We start from the raw sequence: 10,623 nt of genomic DNA, 5'->3' as shown, positions 1-10,623 counted from the left end.
AATTTACAAGAAAAAAAATCAAACAACCCCATCAAAAAGTGGGCAAATGATATGAACAGACACTTCTCAAAAGAAGACATTTATGCAGCCAACAGACACATGAAAAAATGTTCATCATCACTGGCCATCAGAGAAATGCAAATCAAAACCACAATGAGACACCATTTCACACCAGTTAGAATGGTTATCATTAAGAAGTCAGGAAACAACAGGTGCTGGAGAGGATGTGGAGAAATAGGAACACTTTTACACTGTTGGTGGGGCTGTAAACTAGTTCAACCACTGTGGAAGACAGTGTGGTGATTCCTCAAGGATCTAGAACTAGAAATACCATTTGACCCAGCCATCCCATTACTGGGTATATACCCAAAGGTTTATAAATAATGCTGCTATAAAGACACATGCACATGCATATTTATTGTGGCACTATTCACAATAGCAAAGACTTGGAACCAACTCAAATGTCCATCAATCATAGACTGGATTGAAAAAATGTTGCACATATATACCATGGAACACCATGCAGCCATATAAAAGGATGGGTTCATGTCCTTTGTTGGGACATAGATGAAGCTGGAAACCATCATTCTGAGCAAACTATCACAAGGACATAAAACCAAACACCACATGTTCTCACTCACAGGTGGGAATTGAACAATGAGAACACTTGGACACAGGGTGGGGAACATCACGGACCAGGGCCTGTCATGGGGTGGGGTGAGAGGGGAGGGATACCATTAGGAGATACACCTAATGTAAATGACGAGTTAATGGGTGCAGCACACCAACATGGCACATGTACACATATGTAACAAACCTGCAAATGTACCCTAGAACTTAAAGTATAAAAAACCCCCACATTTAAATAAAATTAAAATATCTGATAAAAAAAGAAATTCATTCAACTTCACTCACCTAGTATGGAATAGAACTGGAATTTGAACCCAGGCAGCCGAACTCCAGAAATTTATTTCATCAGCTATGTCTCCAATGTATAATTTAAGTGAACTTTTCTGAAACATTCCATAGTTGAGTTATTAAAGCAGCCACAGGAAAAATTGACAATCTGGTAACTGAGGTCTTCCCTACTCTGCAATCAGGTTGGTCACCCCATTGCCTTCTTGGCAGCATTCCAGATCCCCCTCTCCCATTTTTTTATTCAGGGGGTGGCATAGACGCAGGGAGAATCTGGCTCAACAAGTGCTAATTGATAGTGTTACCATAAGGAAAAAGCAGTAGGAAGCTCTGTCAGGAAGGCAAAGGCTTGAACGTAATATGTTCTATTAAAATGCTTTCTCATGAGTTACTAATGAAAGTCAAGAAACTGGTATTTCCTTATTTGATCAGGTCCCCTGTTAAGGATTGATTGAACACACACATTTGCCAACTTACTGAAAATAACTTGAAGTGTCATTAAATGAATTTCCACAGAGCACAATTTCAATCTGCCCTATCTCTTTGTTTATAGCCATTATTTTCTGGATTACTGCAGGGAATGCTCTCTCTCTCCAATAGATCTAATAGAAACAGGAAGATATTCTGCTGAATTTATAGAAATCCTTTTCTCTAGCTTGTGTAAATGTCCTTAGCTCAGTTGCCTATTGTTTTTGAGATTTTTTTGTGTATGATGTTTATGGTTTAGCTATGTGTCTTGGAAATCAATTCCTTTTTTAGTGATAAGCCTATATAATCTTTGCATGCTGTCTCTGCAGTGGGGCCATTGTATAGGTGAAGAAAGGTAACTTTATAGTAAGGTCTTCCTGAAATGTTAACAATAAAATTGCATTGGATAAGATAAAAGTCCTAAGTTATGCTAAACTCTAGGTTAAAGTGGATTCTGTTTTAATGAGACATTGTTGTGTTGAGGATGTATGTGTTGGAAAATAAATTAACTGAAGTACCCAATAAGCTATTATCAATGCAATTAGGAAAAATATTTGTCTCCAGTTTTATCATTTATACCTTCAAAGCCAATTGGTTTCTGCTTGGTTATTGGTATGACAGTCACAAAGTGATACAATATGCTTTGATTACTTTTAATCAAATCTTGATTTCTAGGAAAAATAAAGTAGTTCTGTGCAGTTTCTTTTCCAAATTGGAATTAAGTCAATTGGTTTCTCAGGGCGACCTCATCCACACAATTCTTTTATATGTGGGGCCAGTGCTTGATGGTCTCCCAGATGTAATTGTTGCTTAGCCCAGGGCCTGTGCGTAGGTAAACTCAACAAAGGACTCTCGACACAGGTAGACTGATGGATGAATGAATGGATGGGAGAGCTATAAGAGATATTAATTTATCTTTAAAGAAGAGACCCTGAGTAATGGGAATAACATATACAAAATTCTGGATATGTATAGACAGAAACAATCTAGTTTTTTCTGTTTTCCTGGGAGTCAACAGAGCAACCTCACCAGTAGCTAAGATAATACAAATTATATCAACAATTAGAATATATTAGTATTGTAGAGTTGGTATAGGAAAATACCACAGATTGGGTGGCTTAAATAGCAAAAATTTATTTTCTGATAGTTCTAAAGGCTGGAAGTCCAAGATCAAAGTACCAGCAGAATGGGTCTCCCCTGGGGTCTCTCTTCCTCAGCTTGAAAGAACCACCTGTGCCATGTAAGGCCTGCTGTGTCCCTACATGGCATTTTCTCTATGCACGCATATCCCCAATGTCTCTTTCTCTTCTTATAAGGACATCAGGCATATTGGCTTAGGAACCCACCTTTTTAACTTCATTTAACCTCAATCACCTCTTTAACGATTCTATCCCCGAATATAGTCACATTCTGAAATTATGACTTCAACATATAAATTTAGGGGGTTGGATCACAATTCAGTCCATAACAATGAAATACCTTTTTATTAACTATAATGGGTCTAAAGAGGATAATATCACATGGTAACAGGATTGGAGAAATGGGCTTTCTCATTAACTTCTAATCAAATTGTGAATTGCTATAATTTGGGGGGTTGAAAGAGTAATCTGAAAATATCTGTGAAAGTAAAAATATATGTTGTTGACATAGATACTCTAAATGCAGAAGTTTATCTACAGTAATAAACGTACTTATTGATAATATATCTCCATCTATGGTTTGTTATCAGATGAAAATAATAGGAAACAACCCAAATTTCAATAAACTGGGGAAGTAGAATAAATTACAATATATCCATTGTATGAAATAGTATATGACTTCAAAGAGAGTGAGTTAGATCTCTATCAAATGACCTACAGAGACATCTTATATGAATTGGAATATGAGAAAGAAACTTGCACAGTAAGTATCTGGTATTCACCGTCTTTAAAATGAATAAACTACTCTAAACAAAATATATGTCTGAATGGGCAATGGGTAGCAACATTTCTTAACTTGAGTTGGGAATGTAAGTGAAAAACATTTTTTAATGTTTATTTATTGGTTAAATTTCTAAAAATTATGATCACTTAAGCATTAAATTTTTAGAAAAAATAATTATCTTTCTCTCATATTGTTCACAATATGCTTCTTCTTGGATCACTTATGTTTCTTTAAGAATATCTCTCAGTGTTACATACTTCCTGTTTTGCTTGTCAATATTCTTGTCCATGTTTGATCTCTGTGTTTGACTTTGATCTTCACAGGCGAGAGGACTGGTCTGATTCATTGTTTATTCTCTTTAACCTTTTTCTGTAAAATTTATGGCACCTAATAGGTACTTAACAACCATGGAAATGGCTAAATACAAGTTAAAATTCCTTGCTTCCTCTAGAAAATAGGAGTCTTGTATTAAGTCTGGGAATAAATATGAAGAATATCTTCTTTGAAATATTCACAAGCTATGTAATGAAGAATGTTACTTTCACAGGTTGTTAAACAGTGTTGATTGATTAAAAAGACTTCTCTTGTGAAGCACTTTTGGGAAAGACTGGGATAAATAAAGTTAACAAAGTATCTCTACTGTTCATTATTTGAATTTGAATATATGAGTATTATTTTTGAATATTCAAATTGAGCATATAGAATGAAATGTTTGATAAACTTCTTTTACCACAGAGCACTTTTCTTTTCTGAGTCTCTCTCAGGACTATGGGATGCTCTTTGTGAAGTGCTACTTTTGTTTTCCATATTCTGGTTTTATAGATAAAACACCAAGGTCTGATGAAGACTCACTGAAAGCATATTCTAAGTTTGGCTAGAAGGCTAATCCTAAGAAAACAAATAAAGAGGGAACTGCTAATGACAAATTTGGACAACTTAGTAATTTTTTCCATGGCTGAACACACAAATGATAATTTTGCAAAGCTGTGCTCCAGACTCAGGGAATTACACAGAATTACTTGTGTATTCAAATGCCAATCTTTACATCTTTCAGGAAATGTCTTACTCTTTCAAGCCAGATTACATTTTCCCCCGCTTTTATTGATGGACATAAAACAACCAGTAATTGAAGCTGTCTTGATCAAAGAGAGTACCATTTTGCATTATCTACAGGTTATGGTATATACATTCCATCTTAGTTCTAAAATTGATGATATTATTGAACAAGCTCATTTGAGTTCCCTTCACTATTTTTAGTCATTACCCATGCCAAATCAAGTTAAGACTTGCTTACAGATGTTTTACTTAATGAAGATAATAATGACAATTCCATTTACTGAGCATTTACTTGAACCAGGAACTTTACATATGGAATCTCATTCATCTTGACAATAACTCTATTAAGTACTGTGGTAGCTGGCCTCTTTGATGGCTCCCACTGGACCTCACCTCCTGATGTTCATATCCTCTGTAATGCCTTAGCACATTGAATCAGTGTTGGTGTGTGTGTGCAATGGAATATAGTAGAACTGATGGCATGTGATTTATAAAGCTGGGTAAAAAAAGGCATTATAACTTCTGCCTTGGTTTTTGAATTATTCACTCCAGGGAAGCTACCAGTAATGTCATAAGCAGCCTTACAAGAGATCATGTTGGGAGGAGCTAAAGCTTCCAGCCAATAGCCAGCACCAACTTCTGAGGCATGTGAATGACTCATCTTGGAAGCAGGTTCTCCAGCCCCTATCCAGCTTTAAACAACTGTAGCCTCAGTTTGCATCTCACTACAATTTTATGAGCACTCCCTGGACCAAACCACACAGTCAGGCTGTTCCCATGACCCATAGGTGGCGGGCGCCTGTAGTCCCAGCTACTCGGGAGGCTGAGGCAGGAGAATGGCGTAAACCCGGGAGGCGGAGCTTGCAGTGAGCTGAGATCCGGCCACTGCACTCCAGCGTGGGCGACAGAGCCAGACTCCATCTCAAAAAAAAAAAAAAAAAAAAAAAAAAAAAAAAGAAATAAAAAAAAATTACTATCATTTAAAGCAACTAGGTTTTGTAATTATCTGTTACATAGCAGCAGATAATCAACATAGGTACTATTTTCTCATTTTACAAATGATGAAGTAAAGACATTTTAATCTGTCTGAAATCTTGCATATAGTAAGTTGTGATGCTAGGATTTGAATCCAGGCCTTTTAAACTAAAGTTTAAACCCTTTTTTACTCATGATCATATTCTTACTTCCTATGACTCAAATATCACTAAGACTCTATCTAATTTATATAACGAAGTGTAGCTTTGCACCTTAATTGTCTCCCTGTGTTCCAGATACTACAAACTCTTTATTTAAAATCCCATTCATTTGTTTATCAAACATTTATAAAATATTTACCATATATCTGTGGATACAGACATAAGAATGGGTACCTGCACTCAAGAATCTCATAGTTCAGTTATCTATGTCCTGTAACACATTTCATATGTCAAAGCCTTTCATTATTATATGTATATTTTATGGATTGCCACAATGCTTATTCTGTCTTTTTTATTTCATTGTTAATATATGACTTAATAGCATCTTCTATTTTGTAGCATGAAATTCCAGGTCGGTTATTTAAATGATACAAAATATTGCTATACTACCTTGAAGTTAAATGATCTTCATTTTCTCTGCATTTTATAATAGTTCTATCCTAAATATTTACAAGAATTTCATTATTTGGTTGAGGGAATATTTGCATAATTATTAGCATATAATCTAGTGTAATAGTTTTCATGATTTTCACTGGTGCAGCTAATCTAAACAGAATGTTTAACAAAAGTGGACTGCATCAGACAATTAAAGACAGGAATTCTGAAAAGCGAGACAACATGATATTGTTTGTCCTGACAATCCTTCACTATGTTTATTACTGTAGAGATCATGTATTCAACTTGTGTCTGAATATCCTCTTTTAGGAATATCTCAAGCTAAAGAATTTGCATTTTTTTCTCTTTAAAATTTCAATGTTAGAATTATCAGCAAAGCATAGGATATTAATTGAAGCTAATAACAGCTTGTAAATTTGGGTTTGCAAATAATGTATTCTATTTGGTATATAGTTATATATGCACAGGAGAAACCTCCTACAAATATTTTTCTTATTTTATCAGTAAAATACAGAACAATTCTAAAAAATAATTCCTAGTAGTGCCTTAGATTGCTGTATGATACCTAATAGTGGATGATTCTGGAGCCCAACCCTATGTCTCCTTATTAGAACCCTGGCTCCATCGCTTACTAACTCTCTCTATATATCAGGTATGGCTAATTAGGAACACAGAACCACTGTGAATATTAGGGAGTAGGAAGTATACTTTATCTAATTGTAGGTGAATATGGGGAAGAAAAGGTCCAACAAAGATCAGAGAAACATCATTTGCATAGATGAACCAGTGTGGGGCAGATAGATGAGTTGGAGACTGCAAGAAGCTAAGCATATCCAGCTCTTGGAGTGGAACTGTGAAGAAGGAGAAGTCTATAAATGGTTACTGACTCTGCAGGTATTGCTACAGTGAGATTTCAGTGACGCATCTAATTGTAGGCCTGGAGTTACTGCTGGATCCCAGTCAGGAGGAAGACCTGGACTAAGATGGAAAAAGCTAGAATAAATGCTTTGCATTTCTTCCAATCAATAGGGAACTCCAAAGTAAAATAGCAGCTGATTCACTTTGTCTTCAAAATAATAGGAGTGTGTCTTATGAACAACGTTAACCAGGAGCCATACATGGAAAGGAGTTCTGAGAAATATAGTTCCAAGATAACTAAATTGACATGGTACAAAACCAACATTTTGTGTGACCTTAGGTAAATTAGTTATACTCTCTGAACATAGTTTTGTTTTTTTTTTCTTTTCATCTGTAACAGGGGAGTTGAAAATAGGACTTACACTGCAGCATTATTTTAAGGACTGAATGATGTGCTTTGTGTAAAGCATTTTTACAGTGCCTAGCACAAGCTGAAAGCTCAACCCTCTTAGTGATTTTTATTTTCATACCTCTATTCTCTTGTCAGTAGCTGAATATACCCCCTGCAGTATTACTCCATTCATCTGTGTTTATCTCTACCCTTGGGATTTTTGAGGTTGTGTCAAACTTAATTAAGCAAACATTCAGAGATAAGATATTCTACTGTCTAAGGTAGCTTTAGAGAAGGTTGTCCCACAAGTTCGGAAGGGGAGTATTCACATTGAAAAAATAATTCTTTATTCTCCAGTTTAGCAGTTCGTAGAGGATGAAACATGTTCACTAACCTGTAACTGTAGACACTGGAAAATATTCTAATCTCTGAAGTGTGTCTGTGCCTCACACAAAAGAGTGAATATTTGGATAGAAGATCTGCTTAATGCATTGTCATGGTCACTCCATGCAAGATGACTGCTTTCTGCTTTTCTGGGGCATATTCATGCTACTAATAATCTGTCTTCCCTACTGTGCCCAGTGTGAGGAGGGTGTTGGCTCAGTGCTCTTTTAGCCGCTCCCAATTTTGTTGGTGTGACTAGACCAGGCAGCACAGATCTCCAGGGATGAATTAAACTTAAGTTTATTCAGATGCTCCTGCTTTCTAAAGGCTGATTTTATTGTAACTGCAGGTAGTGCCCACAGGAATTTAAATTTAATGCTAACAGTAACCCTCCCACCAGTCAGAATACCGAGGCAGGGGTGACCCTCCATTGTTTGAACCTACTAATGCAATGGTTCTTGTGGTGTCCTATTCAGGCTGAACTATCTAAGACAGTTATAGCAACAGACATCTAAAAAGACACCAATGTTATATTGGCAAAAATTAGTTTCAAACTTTAAACACTGAGAAACTGAAATCTAGGGACCCAAGAATAGCAGTGGGGTGAAAGTACATAGAGGACAGGTGCTACTGTGCATGCTTTGTGTGTTTTGATTTATCAATAAGTGTGCAGTGTGTAGGTGAACCATGAGCAGGGCACCTAGAATTGCTTCATCTATGAAGTTATTCCATTCGTACCACAGCTAGTGTTCCATTCGTACCACAGCTAGAAGACAGAGGTGAAAATCTCCCTTGAGATTTAGGTAGTAGTTCATCTTCTAAAAGCCTTTCTTCCTTTATGCCTTGCCACTAATTCAATCTTAATCTCTCCTCTCACCTTTCCACCTTTCCAATCTGAGTTGATAGAATTCCAACTTACTTGGTATTTGTTCCCCTCCTTTCCTTCCTTTCTTCCCTTCCCTTCCCTTCCCTTCCCTTCCCTTCCCTTCCCTTCCCTTCCCTTCCCTTCCCTCCCCTCCCCTCCCCTCCCCTCCCCTCCCCTCCCCTCCCCTCCCCTCCCCTCCCCTCCCCTCCCCTCCCCTCCCCTCCCCTCCCCCCTCCCTCCCTCCCTCCCTCCCTCCCTCCCTCCCTCCCTCTCTCTCTCTCTCTCTCTCTTCTTTCTTTCTTTCTTTCTTTCTTTCTTTCTTTCTTTCTTTCTTTCTTTCTTTCTTTCTTTCTTTCTTTCTTTCTTTCTTACAGAGTTTCGCTCTGTCGCCAGGCTGGAGTGCAGTAGCATGATCTCGGCTCACTGCAACCTCCGCCTCCTGGGTTCAAGCGATCCTCCTGCCTCAGCCTCCCAAGTAGCTGGGACTACAGGCACACACCACCACACCCAGCTAATTTTTGTTTTTTTTTAGTAGAGATAGAGTTTCACTGTGTTGGCCAAGATGGTCTCAATCTCTTGACCTTGTGGTCTGCCCACCTCAGCCTCCCAAAGTGCTGGAATTACAGGTTGTTCAGTTCTTATACATGGATCATACTATACATTTGCAAGCTTTGCTTACATTTTCTCACATAATGTCTAATTCTTTTACCTACATTGTCATGTACTACCGTGTAAGAACTAGCTCTATAGGTCAACTGAATTGTAGTCTACTCTAGTGTAAGGATTGCCACTCTGTATGCCAACTGTATGCTAATCTACTTCATTGTAAGGTCTAGGTTTCACAGCTCAAACATATAATTCATTTCAGTGTATAGAACTACAGCTCCATAGGTCAACTGCATTATAATCCACAACAGTGGAAGGGATAGAGGCTCATAGCTCAACTTGTAGTTTTCTCCAGTGCACCAACTATAGCACCATACCTATAGCACATTACATTATAGCTATGTACAAAGTATATGCTGGGCACATTTTGAAATAATTAATTTATGGATGATCTAATAATCCTTGAACATTAATATCTTTCTCAACAAATCAGTTTGCCTATGCAAAGCCTCATGGCATTATTAGATAATCTATGGAGCTCTGATATTGCATGAACACATTTAGGCTTCACATTCTGGAGTCTAAAATGGTTACTGAAATTGTTACTATCACTTGCAATGTCAAGAGCTGACTTCATAAGTAAGATTCAGATTCTGATGTGGACTTGCAGAAGGTAAAACTATAATGACAGCAATATTTAAAAAACACATGATAATTAGATTCCTTATTTGTTTAATCTATTCACTAGATCTGATTTTAGTTAACAGGCTTCAGGTAGCATCTGTGATTACTTATAATCAGCCTTGCATTGTTTAATTGGAAACTTTAGCTCTTATTTGTTTGATGATAGGTATTGAACTAGTAAAATGTTAAAGTGAAGGTAGATGTCTTTATCTGATCCTCAGCATGTGGATATAAAATAGAAAAGCTCTATCAATCAATTAAATGTTTCTGGAACCAGCTGTACACACAATGCCAAATAACTGAATGGTTAGAAACATCTGGCTAATTGACAGAATCTTCTTTTAAACATCTAGACGTTTGATAACATGTTGACTTGATGAACACAGAAACCATTCTCAATATTTGGGACTTGAAAAATCATCTTCACTTAATAGAACCAAGAATGTGAATCAAGATTGACCTATATGACAACTTGAAAGCTTTGAAACTAGAAAAATAATTTGTACTTAGTCAAGATCAGATTTTAGGCTCGCTAAAATATTTATAGGAAAACAAAAGATTCGCAGTATGAAAGACTAACCTTAAAAACTATTCCCTCTTCTACTCCAGGTTTCTCATCAGTTAAGGAGTGAAAATTGTATCAAATTCAGTCAAAGAGAGTGAAATGGCTATATAATCAATACATTATCATTAATTACTAAAGTACAAAACTGATGTACCTTTGCTTCCAAACTCTTCCTCCTTTTTTGCTGTTAGGAGTATGAGCTGTTTTGTTAGTCATCAAGACTCCAACTGCCCATGCCAACTTTAATGTCTTCCTCTTCTTTGTCCTTAGTGTCCAGCCAGTGGACAAGTGCTTTCTCTTGTGTCAGCTTTATAGA

This window comes from Chlorocebus sabaeus, chromosome 23, assembly GCF_047675955.1.
Source record: "Chlorocebus sabaeus isolate Y175 chromosome 23, mChlSab1.0.hap1, whole genome shotgun sequence".
Lineage (NCBI taxonomy): Eukaryota > Metazoa > Chordata > Mammalia > Primates > Cercopithecidae > Chlorocebus > Chlorocebus sabaeus.
The sequence above is the reverse complement of the archived record's forward strand: the minus strand, read 5'-3'. Positions refer to the sequence as shown.